Here is a 24,364-nt window from a genome sequence, read left to right on the forward strand (position 1 = left end):
TGTACGCTTAATGGTTGTATGTAAATATTTCAAGCACAAAAACAACAAATACTCACTTAACAACGTATACCTTCATGTATTTTTCATAAATTTATTTTACGTGTTCAAAATAGGATATAAATCCCTGCAGCATAAATAAGCATGCATGGTTTTCATGGTAATAGGAATAATTATTTCCAATGTTAATAAATATTGGATTATAGTATTTTACCAAACAGAGATTCGTAATAGACTCTGTGGGTAAATTTTTTACAAACAAATATTTCACTTTTCGTGACGGCATTGTACTTTAAAAGCACGCAAATTGGAATTATCAATAAAAAATAGCAAGCAACACAACAATAATGGATTTTTCTTGCAAAAAGATGAAAAAAAAGCATCAAACTCATTAATAGATATTACTACATTTTTTTAAGATTCATTTTTATTATTGATAGTTTTCTGTGTGCTTTTTTTAGTTTCCAATTTCAGAAATAATTTCTATTCTCATAGTGGCAAAACCATGTATGGAAAACATTTTTTAGAAATTGTTTTGTAAAGTACTTAATTAGCCTTCACGAAAAATAAACAGAAATGTGTAAAAAATGTTAATGATTGACATTTAGGAAAAAAAAACTAGTACCGTATTTTTAGAAAGAAATTCGAAATTTTTTCGATTGAAATTCCCTTAGTTGTTGCATTATTGATAACACCTCTATAATATTGTCAACAACATCTTAAAAAGCATTACAACTTATGAATAGAATTTACAAACACTTCTTTGAATACTAATCGATATCAATCAATAACACAATTTTAATATTTAAGTGGCAAAGGAAACTTTTAAACCAATTTGTGCGTAGGTAATTACAGATATTTCTCAAATGCAATTACTTTATTTCCTTTTTATATCTGCTAAATAAACGTTTTTGTTTTTAAAGGTTTTCAATAAAATGGTAATCTTTATTCAAAGTATTAAGAAGAAATAATTGTTGAAGTTAATATAATTTGTCTTTATAGTTTCAAGTGTTATAATTATATTTTCTAGACAGTTTCGTTCATTTTGCAGTCATCTATTATATTATGGTAATTAGTAGTGAGCATAAATTTTCATGATGATTATTTTCCAAAATAATAATAATAATTATTATAGTAATTATATTCCTTAAGAAAATATTATTATTATAATAATTATATTATTATAAGAATAATATTTCCTTAGCATTCATTAGACTTTACTTATTCCTTCGTGAATAAGACGTTAAAGTAATATAATTAGTTGTAGTATTCTCATTTGATATTTAAAGTTACTTATAAGAAAAATTGAATATAATTGGTGGGATAGTGTGTAATTTAAAATCAGTCGCTTGAAAATTTTTTGAAAATATAACTGCTAGGCACTTTTTTTCACTTTATATACATATTTTAAAATTAAAATATATTTTGCATAATCTGAAGAAAATGGTCTTTTTAATATAAAATAAATTTTTCTCTCGAAAATTTAATACCATGCATAACATATCCTACCATGTTAAACATTTTTTTTTAAATAACATTTATCTCAATCACAAATATTTTCCACCTCAAACAGTTTTTATGTAAATCATAAGTTATTACCGAAGAGTTGGTCCTAAATTTATAGGGTTATAGCCCTTCTTTGAGAAAAAAACCAGTACCAGTAATTGTAATGAACTTCAGCTCAATATGGTTTTTAAACAAAGCTTTAACTCAAAATGGGCTTTTTTTGCGCTTTACAGCCTTGCATCATTAAATTTACGAATATGCATGGTATTCACAGTATTAGATTACGAACACAGAGGTCCCATGTTTGAGACCTAACTATGAACACTCATTTCTACCTCGAAAACTTGTTTCGCTTCAAAATTTTGCCTTGTTCCACTGGTCATGCTAATTTGAAAAATAAATCACGTGAATCCAAAACAGCATCAAGGCTTAAACTAAAGATTCTTTTTACAAGCATGGAGTTAATCTCGGGCCAATATTTTACGAAAAAACACTTGCACCCATACGAGTATTTTTAAGATAGCTTTGCCTTATCGTGATAGCTTTGAGGACAATAATATCATTTTCACTGTCAGTTACAGGGACACTTTTTACCGCTCTCTGGCAGTACTGTAACGGCGAAACATTTTTAAAGTGTATTTTGTTTGATCACAAGCATCATCTAAGAATGCTTGAATTTTAAATGGCATTTTAAAAAGAAAGTTTAAATTTGACAATGCAGTGAAACTCACCAGAAGTTTACTGTCTCTATATGTAATTAGTGAATATGTTTAATAAACTGAGAAATCTATTATAGAAATTGAACTTGTTTGATATTAGAATGAGGTAAAAAAATGTTTACGTGCTTATATTTATTTATTTTTTTAGCAAAACATCATTTCAATTATGCAAAAAATTCTATTAGTGCAATATACTGAAGCAATCAGATTATTCTAGTGCAAATAAGCACATTCTAGGCTTGTTGAGTATTTCTTATATATATTTCTAATTAGTATATATTTTAATACAGTGATGCTGAATTACGAATTCCTTTTTAGCAAATAAAATTTGGAAAACCTTTTAATGGGGAATTAGACTTTCCTATTTCACTATTTTTCAATTATCATAATTAATTCACTGTTTTATTTCTGCTTTATATAAACATTTATTTCAATTAATTACGATTTATGAGCTAAATACTTAATACTTGCTCAAATTATTGAATATTTACTCAAATTATTTAATTAATAGTGTAAGGAATACTGTATCAATGCAGAAATTATTATTTATGAGATATCCTCCGCTAGTACTCCAACTGCACATCATGGTTATTGAAATTATTTATTTCCTTAAATTTTTAAAATTAATTACTTTAATAATTTTAAAAATACTATTTTCTTCGATCATTATAATATTTAATTTCATAAAATTAATAAGTGAAAAATTATATGAATTGAGTAATTTTTCAGTTTCATATGTGTTTAATAATCATTCACTAGTACTTTTTATTTTTAAAAATAAGAAATAATACATAAACTTCATTTTTTCTCACAATAAATATTACAAATGTCAACTTAAAAGCAGTTTTATTCAATGTTAAATGCAGAATTACATCTTAATAGCGTGTTTCAAAAATAAGATAATAGGAATTGAAAACGTCTTACTTTGACTCACACCCAACATTCTAAGAAAGCAGGTAAAAATCTCTTGACATTTTACTATTATTTCCCTTCTTGAAAGAACTTAGTTATCGTCCTCTTTGCGTGACACGGAGAGAAAAGGTGTGGGAAAAATAATTATCCCCACTGCTTGCTAACTTGCAATCAATCATAGAGCGTGCTCTACTGCATTATAATTAAACACGGCTAAAAAATAATAGATATTGCACATACATTGCGCCTAAAGGTAAGAAAGAGGCTGAGACTATGGCTGAACATCCACCTAATTGCATTTAAGGTAGCAAGAGTTATTAAATTACGGAAACATAAAACTCAGTAATAGGGGGACGCCTCACATTTAATCGAAAATGGAAATTAATTTTATATCAGGTTTTGCATTGACAGATTGTTAGCGATAATAATTATGCTTTAAATATTAATTTTAATTAATAATCATAGATATTATTTTTGAACTTTAATTTGTATGCAAACGCTTCCTCAACAGACGTATATTTCATTATCCTTAATGAAAAGGAATAATTCTCGATGAATAATAACTCAAATCCTATTAAACAAAATCATTCAAAACTGAAATTTCTTAATGAATAATAACCTACATTAGACAGAACCGAATACGTAACTAGAACTTTATTATTATTATTATTATTACTGTTAATCGTAGTTTTCTTTATATCTATTATGTTTGGGGGGGGGAGGAAGATAGGACTCGAAAAGAATAATAAAAATGGAAATTTAAAAGAGTTTTAATTTGGAAAAGAAGGAACAAGTATATGTGCAGTCATAGCAAAAATTTAGAAAAACGAAAGTCTGAAATAATTCTACGTTTAGAAAAGTTTACAAATATTCAATGAAAATTTGAGTTCGGTGAAGTTTTATTCAAAAATAAATTTTGAATCAAAAGAAGTTAACAATTTATGAAAAAAATCAGAATTTAAAAACTTTAAATGTAATTTTAAGTTAACTATCGAAAGGAAGAACAATCACACCCCTTACCTTAACTGCCAACGATAACAACTTCTTGGATAGCTTTCGAGTATTCTTTCGTCACCCTAATTACTCATTGCGAGTTCATTCTTGTTCTTGTTAAAGATCAACGAATTAGTGTTTTGCGAATCAGATTGCTCCTATTTCATAAATTTTAGTCTGTAAAATAAAGGAAAAGCGTTTTTAAACATTGCAAAGTACAAAATAAAACTTCTGATAACAATGAGAACTGCTAGAAATCAATTTGTCGTTGTTTTGCTAAGACTTTGACGCCACGTGTATATACTGTAGTACGCTTACGCTAACGTCTAACTAATGATGGTGCTTCCACGCTTTAAAAACTGTTGTGTGCTCATGTGCATTGTTCATATTCGTATCTTTTGTTTATTTCGTATGAATTAAGGTCCTCGAAAAGAATAATCTGTTAGATTAAGTTAAACTATACTACTATATTAAAACTAATTTAGTAAAAAAATATTTTAATAAAATGTTAACACTGAAATTTCTTATGTATTTTATTTTTATCAATATCAATCAATTAAAAAAATCACTTACTTTGGAATGACGTCAATTTTCTATGAGGCTCAAATTGACCCCAAATGGCGGTTTTGTATGAGTCCAAAATTAAGCTATTTTAGTGTTAAAACAGAGATATTTGAAGTTATTTTATTCTTTTATACAATCCATTCGGCCTCGCTTGAATATTACTATAACTCGATTTTTTATGAGATCTGATTCTTTTTCATCATTGGTTCTATGTTTAATATTGTCATATATTCCATTTTTACATCATTCGCTCGATAATTTGTTTTAGAGATTACAACAACTATTTTTTTCTTTAATTTTTTATTTATTTTCAAAATATTATTACTTTAATAATTTTCGACAATATACATATCCATATATCATTATTATTATTACTCTGATAATTTTTGTTGATTTTTAAAAGTTTTTATTCTGACTATTTTTTTTTATTAAATATGATTTTTATAAGTAAAAAAAATGCAAGATTAAACGAAAAAAAGTCTCACATTCACGAAAGTTACAATTTTTTGCTCATTCTCTTGATATCTGGCTACAATAGACTCAATCATTCAAAACAAGTTGAATGTATGTGGTGAGAGAAAGGGACTGCACTTGTGGGGAATAAGTTTTCTTTTGTTCGCTCTGTTTGTATTGCCAATGTCAATACTCCACTGTATTGCATTGGAAATTGGAAATAAAAAAAAGAATGAATAAATGTATCCAATCTCATTCAACTCAAATCAGCCAGCGTTATGAATAAATTTCGTACTTATCTTTTGTTGTTAAGGTTTGTTAGGCGCATTTCGATTTTTTTAAACACTAAAATTAAACCATAGCTGAATCCTTTGTCTATATGAGCTCAGCTATGCGTCTGATGATTGATTTTTATGATATTTTGGGATCTGAGATATAAGGGGTAATTTTTGTACTTTAGTGAAATTTTACTAATTTTGTTCATGTTTGCTTTTACATTTTTGTATAATTTACAGATAGCTATACTATTAAATAATACACAACGTGTGATATTTTGATTTTTTTTTCAAACACTGCTGAAGTTAAACAAAAGCAGACAACTCTGTCTATTATCCTTCTGTTGTTCTGTCTCTCTATTGTTGATAAATTTTGAAACTATTTTGTTAGCATTTGTGTCATGAAGGACAATTTCCTTATTTTGAAAAAAAAATTATTTATTATATTTATTGTTAGAAATACTACTACATAATAGACAGCGTGTGATGGAAACAGTTTTTTCAAACACCCCGCTTTCTATGTTCACATTTGGCCCAATCGTCGGAAAAAGTGTAACCAGCTATATTTTGAACAGTTTTTTTTTTACTGAATAAAATATTATTTTCCATACAAAGACAGCTTTCTTTAGTCTTTAAGAAAGCTGGGGCAAATATTTATGTCTTGAATGCAAGGTCGGTTAACAGTTAGCTTCTCTAGGTCACTAAATTTAAAGTCAGATTTCGTATTTACACCACGCTATAAATTGCTTAATATTTATTAACACCCCTTTCATTCAATAAAACTAATTGCATTCAATATTGATTACTTTTCTTTAAACGGATTTGTATATCTTCATTAACAAGAGCAATTGAATAAGGCTTAAATTTGAAACAATGTAACTGATATTTTAAAATATGAGAAATTAAAGTTCCATTTCCTAAAAGCAAAATTGCTTTATAGATTAGTTAAGTAGCTAAACATAAAATAAATTGCTTCCAGATTTCAACGCTTTTAAAAATTTACTACTACAAGGGAGGATTTCGGGTTTTTAAGCCATGGTTGGAATATTTATCAATCCTTAGAATTTACCTCAGCAAACTTCCGCGAAGAAATGTAAGCAACAGACTTTTCTAAAGTCTTTCATCTTAATCAAGAGAAAAGAAACCTGCAGTGTTTTGAAGTGAGTTCCAAAGACAATGCTTTTGTAACAAAATAAGTCTTGAATAGGTAGGATTCAGCTTAAATGGGGATGACTAGAAAAGATATTTAAGTTTGTCCATTCTTTTCTTTGTGTACGTGAAACGAATATGTTTAAAGGTAAGTGTTTTATTAAGCGAACAATTATTAAAATTGCTTAATAAAATGTTTTATCGAAACTCAGAAAAAGTAATAATGTAATAAAACCGCATACTTTGACAATATAGTTCAGAATAAATTTATGTATTCAAAAATAGAGTTTTATACTGAGATCCCAATTTGCAAAGTGTTATAATATATCCTCCTAATACATGGTAAAATATTTACATGACCTGACAAATCGGTAGATATGTTAAACGGAAGATACATAAAACTACATCTCGTTATAATTATCCAGTTTCTAAATAATAATATCTTTTCATGAAAAAAAAATTCATACACCATTTAAATAATTAGTTTTATTGACTAGTGTGGCTTCCGTATCATTCACTAAAACATAAAAGGAAAAAAATGGTAAAACTTAATTTTTTCCTCTTATTCCAGTCAAAGTTTGTGTGTTTGTTTCTGACTTGTACCATCGTACAATTTTATACCACTTACTAAGACGGTGATACTTAACATCTTTAGGGAGGTCAATTTTTAAATTATCATTACAGCACTAGTTACTTTATGGAGTTACTGAAAGATGGTACATTAATTGGTTTAACTTAGCTAAAAATTTATTTCAAGATTTTTTTAACTCATTCAGACAGAGCATTTGCATGTAGTCAGACATTAATTTAATTAGCTCCAGTAACAGTAATTATAAAAATAAGTTTTTGTAGTTAATACTCTGCATTTTTTAATAAATTTTTCTTTTGTATCACATGTAAGCATCAGGTACATTAGCTAATAACCTTGATTATTAATCTAGATGTATACATTAGGGAATTAGCTACATAAACTGAAATTAGAAAAAAATATTTTAACTCATCTAGATTCTAATTTTGCATCACGTGAGATTCTAATTTTGCATCAGGTACTTGAGCTACATTTTATTTTAATGGGTATAAAATAAATTAACAAATATTTTATTTTTGTTGAGTTCCCAGAGTTTTAAAATATTCTACTTCAATAAAAGTCGAACTTGTCGATCTCAACATTGAAACCTCCATAAGCCGGTCGTTTTCAAAATTGAAGCATCTTAACTGGTCATTTTCAAAGTTGAAACATCGTATTGATGGTCAGCTTAAGAGTCCAAACACCCTCAAGTTGATCAGCCTTTAAAACATCCTGAAGTCAATCAGTGTTAAGGCAAATACCCTAAAACTGGACAACCGAAAACTAATTAATTATAAAAATTAATCATGGGTAGTTTTATGCAAATGTTCCTTAACTGTGTATTTTTATTCTCAATGCCTTCAAAAAGAAATAAAGTTGACGCATAATATAAAATAATCAATTGCTCCTTTCGATAGCATGTAATTTTGTAGTATTGCATATTATTAAGCAATGGATAATACTAATATTCTTAAATAAAAGTAGTTTGAAATTATTCAATATCTGATATTTGATTAGCTAATTTATTCTAAGGAAAAATTTCGCAAAAAAATATATCTTTTGGAACCAGCTCAGAAACTAATCTCATTTCCTTGTGGAAAAAATTTACATAATTTGAGATAAGAAGTAGAATGATTTGTACTGAATTAAGAATAGTAATTTTAACACATGTATGGAATGTAAATAACTATAAATACAATCTCTATGTTTGTTAAACCACAATTTCGCTAATTATGTGATTATCAATCGATCCAAATATTTAACCAGTTGAACCAATTGGTTATAAAAACTTTAAATAAATCACGTTTAATGTTTACATTGAACAAACTTGGTCAGACACTTTATGATTCTCTTTTTTTTTTAACTCAAAGTTCTTGAATTATTTTTTTTTAAGTTAGAAGTCATTATGGATATTGAATGCTCATTTGTTCTATTTTGTAAAACGAGAAATGATGAATAAATTTTAAATATTGGCTTTGCACTTTTAAAAGATCAATGATGTTTAGAACTTCACTTCTCTGAAATAAGTTTTCGTATAGTGTGGTACTTTGATGTATTCGAGGATAAGAAATCCATTTAGGTAATGAAATTAAGTCGAAAAAGCCTTGGAATTGTGAGGGCCTGACAATGATTGATCTGACTTTTGGAAGGTTGTGAACAACCACTTGAATTTCGATATTAGACAGAGTTTTGAATAATAGCTCTACTTATTTTGATTATAAGCTCCGTTTTTACTTCAAGTAGTTATTTCCTAAAATGATCTCTAATAATTGAGATCTATAAATATTTAAACACATTTCGTAAACATCTGTCACGGTAATTTGTTTAAAACGAGCATTATGTTTATACAGCAAAGGAGCAGTAGAACATTATTTCAGCTATTTATATTTTGTTCCCACGAAGTATTTGAACTTATTCTTGAATTCAAATGCTTTATTATGAAAAGAGTAAGCAAAAAAGATTATCAGCTTGCTTATAGCATTTTTTATTTATTTAAACAATAATTTAAAGCAGTAGAACATTTGATATACGAGATAATGTGAAATCTCATCACAATTCATTTTATTGCATTTGAAATTATTCCATTATTGAATCATTACAGAATGAAAAAATAGTAAGAACATTAGTGTTTTTTTTTTTAAAAGGTGTATTTATCAAGTTTTTTTTCGTGTCAAAATATAAAATTTTAAGGAACGGAAAATTTGCTCATATTTGCTGTTGTGAAATAATAACTTTTCCAATCATTTCACTTATTTACACATTCTATTTCCTCGCTGCATTATGATAATGTGATAATATTGGAACTTCCTTATTTTTCTTTCTTATGGTACAAGAAATTATTTAAGTATTGAACTTTTTTCCTAATAAAAAAAAGAAGAAATACTTGTTGTTTTCAGGGCATATTTATCAAATTATTTCATCTAAAGTATAATTTCAAGGAACATAATAATTGCTAATGTAAAATAATAAGGGTTCTTATTATTTCATTTGTTTATGTTTTTTTTTCGAATTGCTTGATGATATCGCGATAAGTAGGATTCCATTATGGCCATTATGGTATCTATAATTATTTATTTTAAATTTTTTTTCTTAATAAAAGAAGTAAAAAAATAAATATTAGCTGCTTTAATAGGGTATTTTTACAGAGTTCCTTTTTACTTAAAACACAATTTTAAACACCGGAAAATTTACGTACAATTTGCTTAAGCGAATAATAGGAAGTTCTTTACATGTTGTATTTTTACCCTATTATTTTTATTCTTTGACTAATGGGTTCTCATTCATTTTTTTCTCAGTATCTGAAACTATTTCAGCATTGATCGCTTTATAACGGAAAAATTTAAATGTATTAGTCGTTTCTGGAAGAGCGTATTTTAGATTATACTCACTTGCCCAGAATATTGTGAAAACGCACTATTTGCCATTTTAATATTTTTATAATATTTCCTTGTTAAAATGCTTTTTCACGGATAAAATAGAAATAATATTAGCCTGTTTTTAAGCAAGCATATTTTTACCGTTTAATTACATGAAATATAATTCAAAGCAGTAGAAATCTTTCTAAGGTTTTCTTAAGCGAAATGATGCGAGAGCGCATTATTTCGACAAACAATAATTTTTTCGTCATAGTGTTTGATATTATTTTTGTAACAAAACGTTTCATTCTGTAAAAAAGAATTAAGAATATTAGCTGTTTCTTACAATGCATGTTTAGCATACTTTTTTTTTTAATGTGAAAGATAATTATAGACAATGAAAACTTGGAAACTTTTTTTATGTCTGCTAATTCAAAATAATATGGGATCACATTATTTCGCAGAATTACAATATTGCTTTTTTTCATAGACTGTGAGCTTTTTCAGTATTCAAATGTTTTAGATTTTAAAATCTAGGCTTTTTGCGTATTGATATTTTAAAAAAAATAGCTTAAAGCACCAGAACTAGCAGATAATTACCATTTGCATCTGAAAATATTTTGCAAGCATCAAACACAAGTAAAAAATTTTAATACAATTGTACGCAAGGAGAGGTTTTATCTGTCGTTTTCTATAAAAGCACGAAAATTGATAGAAAAAATGGAGAGAAATGTTTAAAAATTATGTTCAATTTTTAAAGCTAGAAATTCTATTTTGTTTTCATATTTTTGGTAATTTAATGTTCCTGAGTATTACAGGATATTTAAACAAAAATCTAAATCTTAAAAATATTTTACACCAATTATTTATCAATATCCTCAATTTCTTAAAACCAATAGGAATAATTATTTCATTGATAACTTTTAGTTATTTTATCGCATATCATCCAAAATAAAATTTTACAAACAAAACCCCGAATTTCAAAAGCGAAATATATTTTTATGTATAACTAGACAATCTAAACCTTTGGAGGATTTTATTTTAAAAAAATCATTAATTAGTGCTCAATAAAATTAGAGTTCCTTTAAGCGTTGGCATAAGATTTTGAAATCTACCAAATCTGGTATGTATTCGTTACTGAAATCAGACTTAAATCTGAGTTTAAGAGAACGAATGTAATAAACAACGTGGAGGAGCCGTGGTGGATCACGGAACTGGTGTATTGAACTGGGCTCGAATCCCTAATATGGCAGGTTGATTCGAATTCCGCACCAGGATCGCACAGACCACAGTGCTTACGTAAAATATCCTTAGCTGTAGACGAATAATTGGTTAGAGTCCTCTTGCCACCAGGCTAACCGTGTCAAATTTTTATGATTTTCCTCTCCATGTAACGCAATTGGCTGCGAGATAGTTCCATTGAAAAGTCCTCCCCGAAAGCAAAATTTCTCCCAATACTGGAGCCGCGAGTTCCCTTCTATTCTGGATTGGATTCAAAATTGCAAGGCTTGCACTGGTAGTCGTAAACTCAAAATTGGGTCGGTTGTTCAACGACGGTTATAAAATGAAATAGCAAGACAGGTTTGAATGATGCGGGTGAATAATTGCGAAACTACTATTCGAAAAATCACCCTGTTATAATATTCAATACATTCCTAATAATTTATTACATTTGATTCTCTTTACCGTAATTTGTCATTCTGCAATAACATTTATGTTTTACTTTCTTGTCAAAATATTAATTTGCTATCCCCCTAATATGTTTTTTTTTTAAGTAGCGTTCTAAAAATACACATTAATGATGGCCTTTTTTAAACACCCATAAATAAGGAATAGAGTTTCCGTCACACGTAGGTTTTGTTTGCTGCGTTCGTAATGTTCGAGTATTTGAATGATGAGTTTGAAAGCAGTAACTTACAATTGTTTTCATAACATAATCGGACGTTATTTTCATCTCATTTGGAATCAAATTAATTGTAGCTATTGATTGTAACTATGTAGCTATTGATTACTTTATCGATATTGTCTCTGAATATTCATTTTTTTTCTAAGATTTTTTTTGTACGTATTTTACTGTATGATTGTAAATATAAATTGAGAGTTCTCTTGAAATTTGTTATTAAATCACAACTACTGGTGGTTACTTTTTTATTACGCACAAGACCAGTTTTGAAAATCGAAAATATCCATTAATTCATTATTTTATTTAAGATACCACTGCTTGAACATTTCATCTATGTCAAATATTCTGAAATTTCGAAGACATGCTGAACGTACTTTGATGATTAGTAGTGCTGGGTAATACCGTGATATATAGTCAGGAAATATCCGTATCTTACAATATATCATTGTATTTGTATCATAACTTAATTAAAAATTTGAACAATGTTACCTAAATGAAGATTAAAATAATGCATCATTTTTCTATAACACTTTTATCAATCATAATTTTAAAAAAAAGGCGAGTAAATATTAACTCTCACACTATTAAACGGGACATAGCGTTTTATGTTTAAAATCATCCATTGGATGAACAATCTATTTTAAAAAAAATGTTACGGCCACTGTTTTTTTCCCACTCAATGTCTTTTTTCACATTTTCATCTTTGATGGAGATATGTTGTAAATCTACAAAATTTACAACTTTAATCAATGAACCAAGATACATTAAGAAAGACAACTCTCTTTGATGGAAAGTATCTGTACTGAACGGTCTTGTAAAACTTCCTATGTCTTCTCAGATTTCTGGTAATTTAGCAGTAACTGAGCATTTGTGTTATCTACTTATATAGACCTATTCTTCAATATGATTTCCATTTTCAACAGTTGGTATTGTGAAGCTATAATAAATTATGAAGTTATAATTAATTAAGTATATAGGTGCAAAAATGTATATACTTTGTTATTTGATATACCAATTGCATGATTTCTGAGCATTTACTAAATCTACTAAAATTTTATCAATTTAATACCAAACGTTACTGCTATGTCTACTGAGAAAAGTAATTAATTCGTAGTTATGTACAGAAAATGTCTTGAAGATATTTTTTAATAACTTTCTTTCCCACTTACATCTTAATTTGAGATTTGATTGTAAATATTCAATATTTAAGACGAAAACCTACGAACGAAGATACATTTAGAAAGATTGCTCACTTGGATAGAAAGTATCTGTACTAATCGGGATGGGGACGCTTCATATGTCTTCTCAGATTTCTGGTATTTTATCAGAAACTGAGCGTTTGTTATGAGCGTAACATGTACAGAAATTTTCATCAATAAGTTTTCCATTTTCACCAGCTGGTATTGCAAAGTTATAATAAAATATGAAGTTAAAATTAATTAAACAATATATAGTTATACCCAGACTTACCATCCAGCGCATGTTTTTGGGCGAATTAAAAGAATGTGGAATATCTGGCTGGGAGGAAGCAAGATCTATTGCTAAAGACAGGAGGCGTTGGAGGGATATGCTAGAGGCCTTAAGTGCCCAAGGCACGTAGAGGATAAGTAAGTAAGNCCTATATATATATATATATATATATGCATTCATAAATTAAAGTATTTAGGCATATCTGATCGTAATACCTTAGATAGTAAGTAAGAATTTTGTATTAAACGAATCAGAGAGTGTTCAAAATATATTATTTAAGATCCTAAGTATTGAACGTTACCCATATCCAAATCCATTCGGCCAGAAGGATATCATCGAAGTACGTTTCGTCGTCAGTGCCCAAATGCGTAAAGAGTCTAAAAATAAATCTGGCTGCAAGTTTCTCTTGATTTACTTCATTTTAGTAGGTCCCCATCTCATCTTTACAACTTTACAACCTCAGGTCTAGAGATTCCCAAGAGGCTTGTTGGGTGATTAAACATCTGTCATTTTTTACTGGATAGATTAAATACTGAATGGATTATTTTCTATCTAGATACGATTAGATTTCAGATAGTCAGACATTGCATTTGGAGTTACCTGGAGCTAAGTGTGCAGAATGCAGGGACACTATCTCACGTGCTCTCTCCTATTGCTGTATGTCAACTCAAAAATTAAAATTTATTTAAATTACTTTGATTTTACAGCAGAAATTCTAGCGGTGTTGCATTCGGAGGACTTATACATTCATAAATTTACCTAAAATTTTGTAAAACCAAGTCTCACAGCCCAGAGAAGCTGTAAAGGAAGGAGTTTAATAAAAGCTTACGAAAAAAAAGCCCCATTCTGTTATGAAATCAAATCAGGGAGTCGGCGCTAAACCACTCACGAATCGGGGATAGCCTAGGGTTGGTTGCAATTAGAAAACTGATAATCGATATCTTAAAACATATATGTGAGTTAAAATAGTAAAAATACCATCACGGTCAAAAGATACAAAGCAAAATAAGCTCAGTTTACAAAAATTTAAAAAATTGAATTTAATGTAACATTATAGCTTTAAATATCTACGATATACAACACACAAAATGGCTAATATTATAGATTTTTTATTATTAATTGGTTTCGTTTATTTGGTTTTAGGGTCTCGTTAATTAGGTTAGGGGCGATGAAAGCATATGGAGTAGTATCTGCTGCTGTTTAGTAAGATTATTGAGAATTATATTTATGAATGAAATCTATTACAACAACAACAAAAAGGAATTTACACTGTTTTAATCCACTAAAATATATTAACTAAAATCAATGTAAACATCTGATATACATTTAATATATACGGTATACAGCAGACAAAATGGCTAATCTTATGTAACATGTGATTGAAGTTAATTCTCAAATTGATGTGTATTTTGCTCTCGATCAGAAACCGTGGAGCTTTTATTAAATATTAAAATAACTATAAACCTATATTTGGATAGACTCCGCATTTATATCAACAAAATGTGATAAGAGTAAACCTGTCTTATAAGAAATGTTACATAAAGAGATATAATTCAATTACGTTGATTAAATCTTGTTACTGGAGACGGAGAGATACAAAATGTGGATAGAAGAAAAGCATAACCGTTGATGCTTCTTATTGATTGAATGTTTATATCTTCTTGATAGAATTGTTATTCTTAGAAAAGAAAAACTCCTAAGAACAATAGCTAGGATAAAAGGAAAATTATTAGGTGGAAAAAGGTAACGAGTTATTTTCCAGACAAATATTTCTTGTAGGTTTCATGGTATCGTAAGCCTGCTTTGTAATGAACTTGAATTAAGAAATAAATTCAATTATGGCATGTTTTAAACAAACTTAATTACGTTCAGTGAACAAATAGAGATTCTTATTCGGTAAATAAATACACTATGAAGAGACATCTATCTATTTCCAGGGCATCTATATCCGAGGCATATATCTACAGATCTAATACGTATATCTGTGTATCTGAAGCATATAACTAAATATGCTCCATTTATCTGAATATATATGCATTTATGCAATGTTTGACACTTTTATGCATCTATGAGTCTTACATACAGGTCAAGCGTTTCCACCAGTTTTTGATAGGTCGGAATAGACATCCGGGTATTTATCACAGCTGAAGTTAGAGCTGTCAGTGAGGATGGTTGATGCCAAACGTAATCTGTAATCTAATTCGTCACAAAGGTATTCTATGAGATATACATCTGGCTTAGAGAATACCGATCCAGCTTTTGAACACTCATTTCGTCAAACAATACATGCGGAAGTCTCGATATATCAATGAAGATTTGATTCATCTAGAAAACTAATATTGCCATACATTTCGGATAGACGCATTGTCAAGGATATCCTCATCTTAGACTTCATGATCCTGACACAGGAACTAAGAAACGCATGACAAATCGTGAAAAGATGCATAAAACACAAAGGGTGCAAATACATATATTATAGACAACGAATTGAATTATTGAAATGAAATGAAAATAAAGTGATTATTCAACAATTGAAATAACATAAAATTGAAGAATGTGTTTTTTTTCTTTCTAATTTGCGATAAATAATGTAGTTGGGAAAAAAATCGTTAGAATTGTGATTCGTCAGCTAATAAGCTAAGCTTAACGTGTCCCGTCTCTGAAAGGGTATTCCGAAGAATATTGCTGACCTGAAGTGCAAGTTCGTGTCTGCTATAAAGAAGTTGCACTTCTATCGTCTTCTTTGTGTTATGGATTCGTTATTTTTAATGCCGATAAACACTATTTCATACTAAAATACACAATTGGTAGACATGCAACAGTGAAAAAAAAACTTAAATACAATTCTGAAATATCTGGAATAATTTTCAGGAGACGATTCTTGCAACCCCGACAACAATTTTGAATTCTATAAATTAAGGATATAGTTTATACTATAATTTTTATAAATCTTTTTTATTGTCATTTACTTTTGCTTTATAATTCTTTGATAAATAAAAAAATATATATATCAAGTTAAAAATTTCTGGAATTAATCAATAAAATTTCAGTTTGGAAATTTATTTTAAGCAATATTTTAATGGCCACCAGCACCCAACATTTTACTATAAAGCATAATAGTTATATAATAATGTTTTTGATAAATTTCATAATATTTTTAAAATAAAATATCTTGAATAATTTTTATCAGACAATACCTGCAACTGTATATGAAAGAGACACAAATCCGATAAACTCTTCTGAAAAGTATTGATTTTGTATCAAGAATACTTTTTTTATGAGAAATTTTTATAAAACCACTTTTTCTATCTTATTATCATTCAGTTCTGCTTCATTATACACCCCAAGATTCCCTTTCTTTCAAAAGTACCTTAAATACCGATTTGTTTCTTTCTTTATCCCGAATCATCAATCAGACTTAATGCGTCTGCTAAAACACTTTTCTTTTTCTTTGTGAACTGAGGGAGCGTGTTTATCATAAGAAACATTGTGGTAATGTTTCCAAGTGTGAAATATTTAGATACATAATAATATGTTTTGCATCCAAGAATTTCAATACGAAGCATCTGCACGCAAACCATCTTGTAAAATATGGTGCGCATTAAACGTTAAGCGTTCGGAAAACTAAAATTATGAGATGTTTTATCGGTGGCGCCATATGCTATATAAAAGAGAGGTTTTCTTTGTTTTATATAATAATCTTTTTTTAGAAAAATGAATGCTTTGTCTTCCTTTAAAATCATATCGTTTGTTTTCGTAACGGTGCACTTAAAATTTTGAAATCAATCACTTTGATACTTAGTCTATTTTCCTTTACTTATCCCACTTTCCTTTTTCAGATCCTTATCTTTGCCTATAAGTTTTAAATTACTTTTTTAGCTTCACCTTACCACCACCTTAATGATAGTTTTCTCGTAAAACATCACACACACAATTAAAAAAACAATGAAGGTTTTTAGCATAGAGCATCGAGACTTAGGGGATGTGTGCTTTTAAGCCTAATTTCAATACAGCAGAACACCTATTATTTAGAACAATACGGATCAACACCGTTCCCTAAGATAAAATAATAAAAAATATGGATAATTGAATACATTTAAAAAACAGCAATGATAATATTATTAAATAACTTCTTCATTCGTTTAGCAGGCTTAAGACTTGCAATTGTAGTACAGACTGTTATAGCATGTTAAAAATTGCTTGTTTAAAAGATTTAACTTTTGTAGTGTTTTATTTTTTTTTATAAAATTGACTGACAAAATTTTTTTTGAGGCTAAGACAGACCATTTCAGAACGGGGTTCCCTCTTTTTCTAATTCTTGGAAAAATATGAGATGAGCCCTTTTAATTAGAACTACTTGACAGTTGCAGTCACGTTGAAGCTAGTGATCGAACGACAGGTTTTCTTTCAGGTACGCCAAGGAACAAAAGAAACAATTTTTTACACCCCTTTTAGATGTTCTGAAAATAAAAACACAGAAAGTGGGGAAAAAGGCATGGTCCTTATCAGCACTCATACCTACTGAAGAGTAAGTATGCGTGATAAAATCAGATACAACGAGAGTACTAAATTGAGATAGCGTCAGTGTGATCATAGACCGATGACGTCAGAAAGGCTCGCCTCATATCTTAAACCATGAGCTCTGAAGTGAGAATTTCGCATAATGTGAATCATAGATATCTTGTTTGCTCTTATTCACTTTCTTCTCATCAGCTACTGCTCAATACAGTTGCTGTGGAGAAACTCGTTGTCGGCATTCAGTCATAGTGCATGCCCTTGATGGCGTTACTGACATCCATTTTGTTTATGTTCGAGGCCATAGTGGTGATTTCAGAAATAATAGAACAGATCAGTTGACCAAGGATGCGACTCGCCTAGATGTTGATTTACCTATGTCTGTCTCGCTTTCACACTGGAAACACGTTGCTTCGGGAAAAAACTGTTTCGGACTGGAACAAAGAATATTTGGCTTCACCAAATGCTATGTGGACTAAAAAATTCTTCCCAACTGTTTTTCATCGGATTAAGTGTAAAACTTTTTCGTCTGACTGTCCCAGATTCTTACTGGTAACGGTAATTTTAATAATTACTTGTTTAAGTTTAATGTGATAAATGATAATCTTTGCTCACTTGAACAGGACGCTGTTATTTTTTATAGTAAGCTATACTCAAGACAAAGAGTCAGTTTAAAAAAAAAGTAGCTGTGGCTTTCAGATAATTATTGGCTACCTGTTTTATCCTCTTTAGTTATGTGCACTGAATTCCTAACTATTTTGCTATATTTTGTATACAGCTTAAGGATTTAATTGTTATTTTGTTTCTTTGTAATCTTTATTTTCATTTGTGATTTATATTTCATTTCATTTATTCAGATTCATATTGCGAAGCATGAGGAGTTGTTTAATAAAACGTAATATTAAAAAAATATAACAGTTAAACTTAGTTTACTGTGCATTAAAAGTAAATTATACAGGGAAACTTATGGTAAATTGTTCTTTTCATCTTTCAATTGATTCTGGGAGAGATTCCACATCAACATGAACAAAATCTTTACTGTTAGTGATCTTGCAGCTATACCATATTTTTTAAGTGTTTGGACATCATTATATTTTTATTTTTATTTTCTGACATCCACTTTCAATTTTATGTTGTAACTTTCAACTGCATATATCTATCTATTTAGTAAGACGTAACCTTAGTTGAATTAATTCATCTCAATTTCACTATCGCTGATATAAAGCGCAAAAAAATATCTGGCTAGCAATAGCATGAATAATGAAACATATAACGAGATAAATTAAAAATAAATGAACGAGGCAAATCATGGAACATCAGAAAGTTGTAGATTAGTAGTTTTTGTTTTGAATTTAAGGTTCATGCTTACCCATAACGGATTTTTCCACTTATTTTGTAAGGTTATTACTAAACTGTTACGAATATTTTAATTTAATTTTGCTTAGCTTATGTGTAGTTGCAGAATAAATGAGTTTTTGTAAAAAAAACTGTTTCTTTAATGCAATTTGATTCGTTACTCTGGTATTTATTCTACTGATGAAGATCAAAGATAAATTGTATGAGTTTAAATAAAATATTTTTCTATTTGTGATTGTTAAACGTTCTTTTTAATTAATCTCTAATATATAATGTATAAAATCACCCACTGTATGTTTTAAAAGTTTCATGGAACATCGCAAACTATGAGGAAAATTGTTAAAGTAAAATATGTCGAATGGAGATGTTCATCTTTCTTTCCTTAATAATTTTGAAGTTTTCATCAGAATATTTTTTTCTATAGACTATTTGAGACATATTTTTCTTTGGAAAAATGCTCAAATACGTCTTTTATGCCCCCTTCATATTTAAACAAAAAATAGAAAGAAAAAAAACGCGCAAAAATAGAAAGAAAAGATGATACGCGCATAAATCCATTCCATTTCCTTTTCAAATCGAAAATGTAACTTAGCATACCATTTCATTTTTCCATCTGTTAGATTCTTTCAAGCTTTCTGTTTCAAAGTTCTTTTCATTCAACTGTTTCATTTTTAAGCATGAACGCTCCAAAAACGTGGAAGATCAAAAAGGGATTTTGAAACAATCATACTAGTTTAAACAAATAGAAACTTTTATTTACTTGTGCCGGATTAGAAACGCATGAAAAATATCACATATACAAAAAATATTTTTTTTAATGAATAAGGAGTATTTCGAATACTTTTTTAGTTTCATATTTGTAAAGTGCTTTATATTTAATTGTTTTTAAAATTTTCGAGGCTTTAACAAACTAATTTGAAGGAAAAAAAAACATGTACAGAAATTGCAACTTATTATTTTTTCAATTTAAAGCAGCTGAGATGAAATTATTTTAAACAAATATGTTCAAAAACGAGAAAAAAATGTCTGAAAGATTTAGATGTATTGTATCATTACCCGTATATGAATAGTGTATGTAATTATAAAATTTATTGCTTAAAAATAACTCGTTTAATAATAGAGGTAAAGTCTTAAAAATTATTTTAACAGAATGAAATATATTTATGAGCCATCATCACTATATTTTCCATACCATATATAAGTTAAAAATATAAAGAATGTATGTAAAAAATAAGGATTAATGAAAAGAGAAGAAGAAAATACTAAAATAAAATATTTTTAAAAATATTTTTAAAAAACTTAATACAAAATAAGATAATATTTTATTATAGACATTTCTTTGAATGCAGTAGAATTTTCTGTGATGAATAGTTATTATTTATAATAACTAACGTGTTTTGTGAATGTTATAATGAATTGGTGCTTAAATGCTATTTCAACCATTTTTTTTTAAAAACAACAGGCAAGTAAACGTAATAAAATCATAAACTAATGTAACGAACTAGTTACATTTTGGTATTTTCGCTTTTCATTTTGGAGAAGTATTGTGAAATAGACAGAACAAAATATTCAAATTTTATTTATCGCTTACTACTTATTATGCGTAAGAACATGTTAGAATTTACATTGCATAATATTTATCGTAGGTTTTATGCTAAAACGCATGTTGAATTTTTCGCATATATTTTTGTTCATTGTAAACACATTATCAAAACAACTTATTGTATGTCAGAAAAGTCGTGGAGATTAAAACATCACAATTTTTTGAACAATGTCATGACATGGGAGCAGAAGTCAACTTTGAGAGGAGCAACAACCGATTTTACTTCACAAACTATCAGGTACTCATTCGTCAAAAACTGAATGAGTTTAAAACTACTACAAAAACGGCACCGAAACTACAACGAACCCCAGTCGCTTACAAGGACAGCTTAGTTCCTAACCATTTGTACCGTAGCAGTTTCCTTATGTCATTTCAACATTATGTACAAATATGATATTATTAATGTAAAGAAATAATTCGTGAAATGACGTCTTTTTATTCTTCTCTATTGGCCCCAAAACTTTCATCAATTTCTTCAAAGTCTTCCATTTTGCTCTCTTTCTCTCCGAGGTGTTCCAGTTGTTTATTTTAAGTGCCTCGGAATCTTCATCAACACATTCTATCCTCCTTAATCTAGACAAAGTCGTGGTGTTAAGTACATTGCATAGTAATCCGATGCACAGTAAGATATAAATGTTTGTAAAGGTAGTCGCTAAATAGTTTTACTAATTCCAAAAAAAAAAATAACTACAAATTAAGATATCTAATCAGTCATAAAAACGTAACTTACATAAATAAACAAGCATTTTTTTTATATTTTGTAATCGGATTTGGAGCTTACTCCCAAAAGAAGGAAATGGTTTACCACAGTCTAGAAAATATTGTTCTCCTAGAAAAGCGTTTTAAGATTTTGTCTCAATTAATGCGATCAAGGTCGAAATCTCTGAATGTGATAAAAGCAAAAGTGCAGGTGTTCGATTTTCTTATTTTTTATTTATGTCTTTCACACGAGAAAATATGTGTCTCTTACACTTTAAGTGTTCTGCACTACAGACGATAAGTCACTGATTGAAAACTAACAACAAAACCCATCAATCAGATTGCAGAAAATTATTTTAATGACATTTTACTGATATTCTAATTTATTTTTCCAATTATTGGTTAACGAAAAAAATTTAGTAAATATCTTATTGGAAAACCTTTTAGATGAATGTGTCTTACACATGTGTTTGTTTGAGTTATAAGCCTCCTGAATTCAAATATTAATTTTGTTGCAATTTTTTTTCAGAAAATATGATTTCTTTTCTTTTTTATTAAAGAAACTTTCTCGCACGAACATTTCAAATTTATTACTGTTTCTCACTACTGGTGTAATAGCTTGTTGTTCATTATACTTAAAATTAATGTGCATAACTGTTAAAAACATATTAGAGGGATTTTATTTTCAATTAAAGGTATATCAATGTCATTTCTGCCTTACAAATATAGTTCACCTACTGTCTGGAGCAATGCAAATGATGTAAAATAAATAAACGAATCTGGTATCTAGTTAAAAATATTGGAGCATGTTGAATCGTTATATACTTCAAATATTCCTCAAATATTGACGTGATGTTAAGTCGAAATATCGCACATTTTAAATTTGATTTCAACATACAGATTACCCATAGGTGGACTGACTGATTTGAAAATTAAAAATCGCAAAACAAAAGGTTCGTGTAAAGGTTGTTACATTTTTATGCAGAAACTTAGAAATTTAGTAACAAAAGTTGCCAACAGATGACACTGAATGCTGAAAAGAAGTCTTGAAAAGAGTGCAAATGCCGTAAGGTAGTAATCTAACATGCGATGTCTTGGTATCAGGAACACACTTTGTTCAATATAATAGTTGGTTTAAACTACCTTATCCTTTACTGCAATTTTCTTTTACGTTTTAAAACTGGAACTGATTATTTTGATCATCAGTGGTTATCAGCCCAAAGTATTAACAACTTTTGTAGCAAATTTCTAAAAATTTTGTTAAAAAATATTTACAGCTTTTATATGAAACATGCCACTTATTTCTTTCCATAATCACCATTTGTTTAATTAATTTGATTAATTTTGAAATCAGTTATCCCTTGCTGGACAACTTCAATGGAGTCCTACAGTCCAACTACTGACTACTGAAAATGACTAACTACAGTTCAACTTCAACGGAGACGTGGTTAAATTAAATCCCATGGTTAAATAACTAAAATGGTGCAGCAAGTATGCACCATTCATGGGATCATCACCGCGTAATGGATTAAGGTATATTGCTCTGGGTTAAAGTAGATTTTATTTGTCTGAGCGTGTGCAATATTTCTCAATAAACAGACAGGTTTAAAACGCTGAGAAACTCATTGGTTACGTTATTTAAAAATTCACAATATTCTTAGTGATTATTGAGTACCCACTTACATATAAGTTAAATTGTGGCAGTCATCTACTAATTACTTCCTGATAAAAATTATGCTTCCTTCACCAATTATTTTGTAATGAAATAAGTCTTATTTGAAACAAATAAATTAATTTTAGAGCAAGCATCAATTCATCTTAACTGCATCATCATTATTAATCAAATATTTAAAATTAAGAACTATTATGTTCTTAACTCAAACATTTAAAATACCTGTTCAAGAAGTAAGCCCCTTAGAACTTAGCACGAACTATTTTGAAGTTGCACTGAAGACGGTTATCTCTGACTTCTCAATAAATATGAATGTTTTATCTTTTATGGCATTATCAATGAAAATTTCTCATTGGTGTTCCACCACGCTTTTACTCATTTTTGGGTGAATTGCAATGCTTTAAATTTATTAAATAGTATACGATAAATTGAATATGATTCCTCAATAGCTCTAAAAGTTTTGTTATGATGCATTCAAGTAAATACTTTATAATCAGTCTTCTCTCTTCATGATTTGCAGATCATTCATTCGTCTATCACTCATGAAACATTTTGAATACGAAAAGCATCCATCAATCACATTATAAAAAAAATTTTTTTTTTCATCAAGCACTTTATAAAAAATTAAGAATATCCTCGTCATCAAATGCTTTCTAATACTGGTGGAATATATATATATANATGCTAAGCTATATATATATATATATATATATATTCTTCTTAAATGCTTAAAAACATATATTGGAATAAAAATAAAAGAACGAGGCATTTTTGGGAATAATTTGATACCTTTGGAAAGTTAGATTTTTTTTGAGGATAGTTTTTTGTTTTGAATTTTAGGTTCCGTTACGGGTTTTTCCATTTATTGTGCAAGGTCATTATTACCCGTTACAGGTATTTTAATTTAATTTTGTTTAGTTTACGCGTCTAAACTAAGCAAAATTAAATTAAAATACCCCTAACGGGTTAGTAGTAACCCTACAAAATAAATGGAAAAACCCGTAACGTGATAGTATGAACCCGTTACGGGTTTTGTGCGGTTGTCAAAAATAAATGTGGTTTTATAAAAATAGAACTGTTTTTTTCTTTATGTAGCTACACATATTGCAAAATTACAGATTTTTATCCAATTGTTTCAAATAGATCGAGAATATT

At 28.6% G+C, this 24,364-nt stretch overlaps 1 protein-coding gene across 2 annotated transcripts in view; it reads left to right on the top strand.

Moving 5' to 3' along the window:
• LOC107439847 (cell adhesion molecule Dscam1) overlaps nucleotides 1–24,364 on the top strand; it is a 221,465-nt gene that overhangs the window by 32,532 nt on the left and 164,569 nt on the right. The window lies entirely within an intron of this gene.

Source organism: Parasteatoda tepidariorum, chromosome 1 (assembly GCF_043381705.1).
Source record: "Parasteatoda tepidariorum isolate YZ-2023 chromosome 1, CAS_Ptep_4.0, whole genome shotgun sequence".
In the NCBI taxonomy this organism is placed as follows: Eukaryota; Metazoa; Arthropoda; class Arachnida; order Araneae; family Theridiidae; genus Parasteatoda; species Parasteatoda tepidariorum.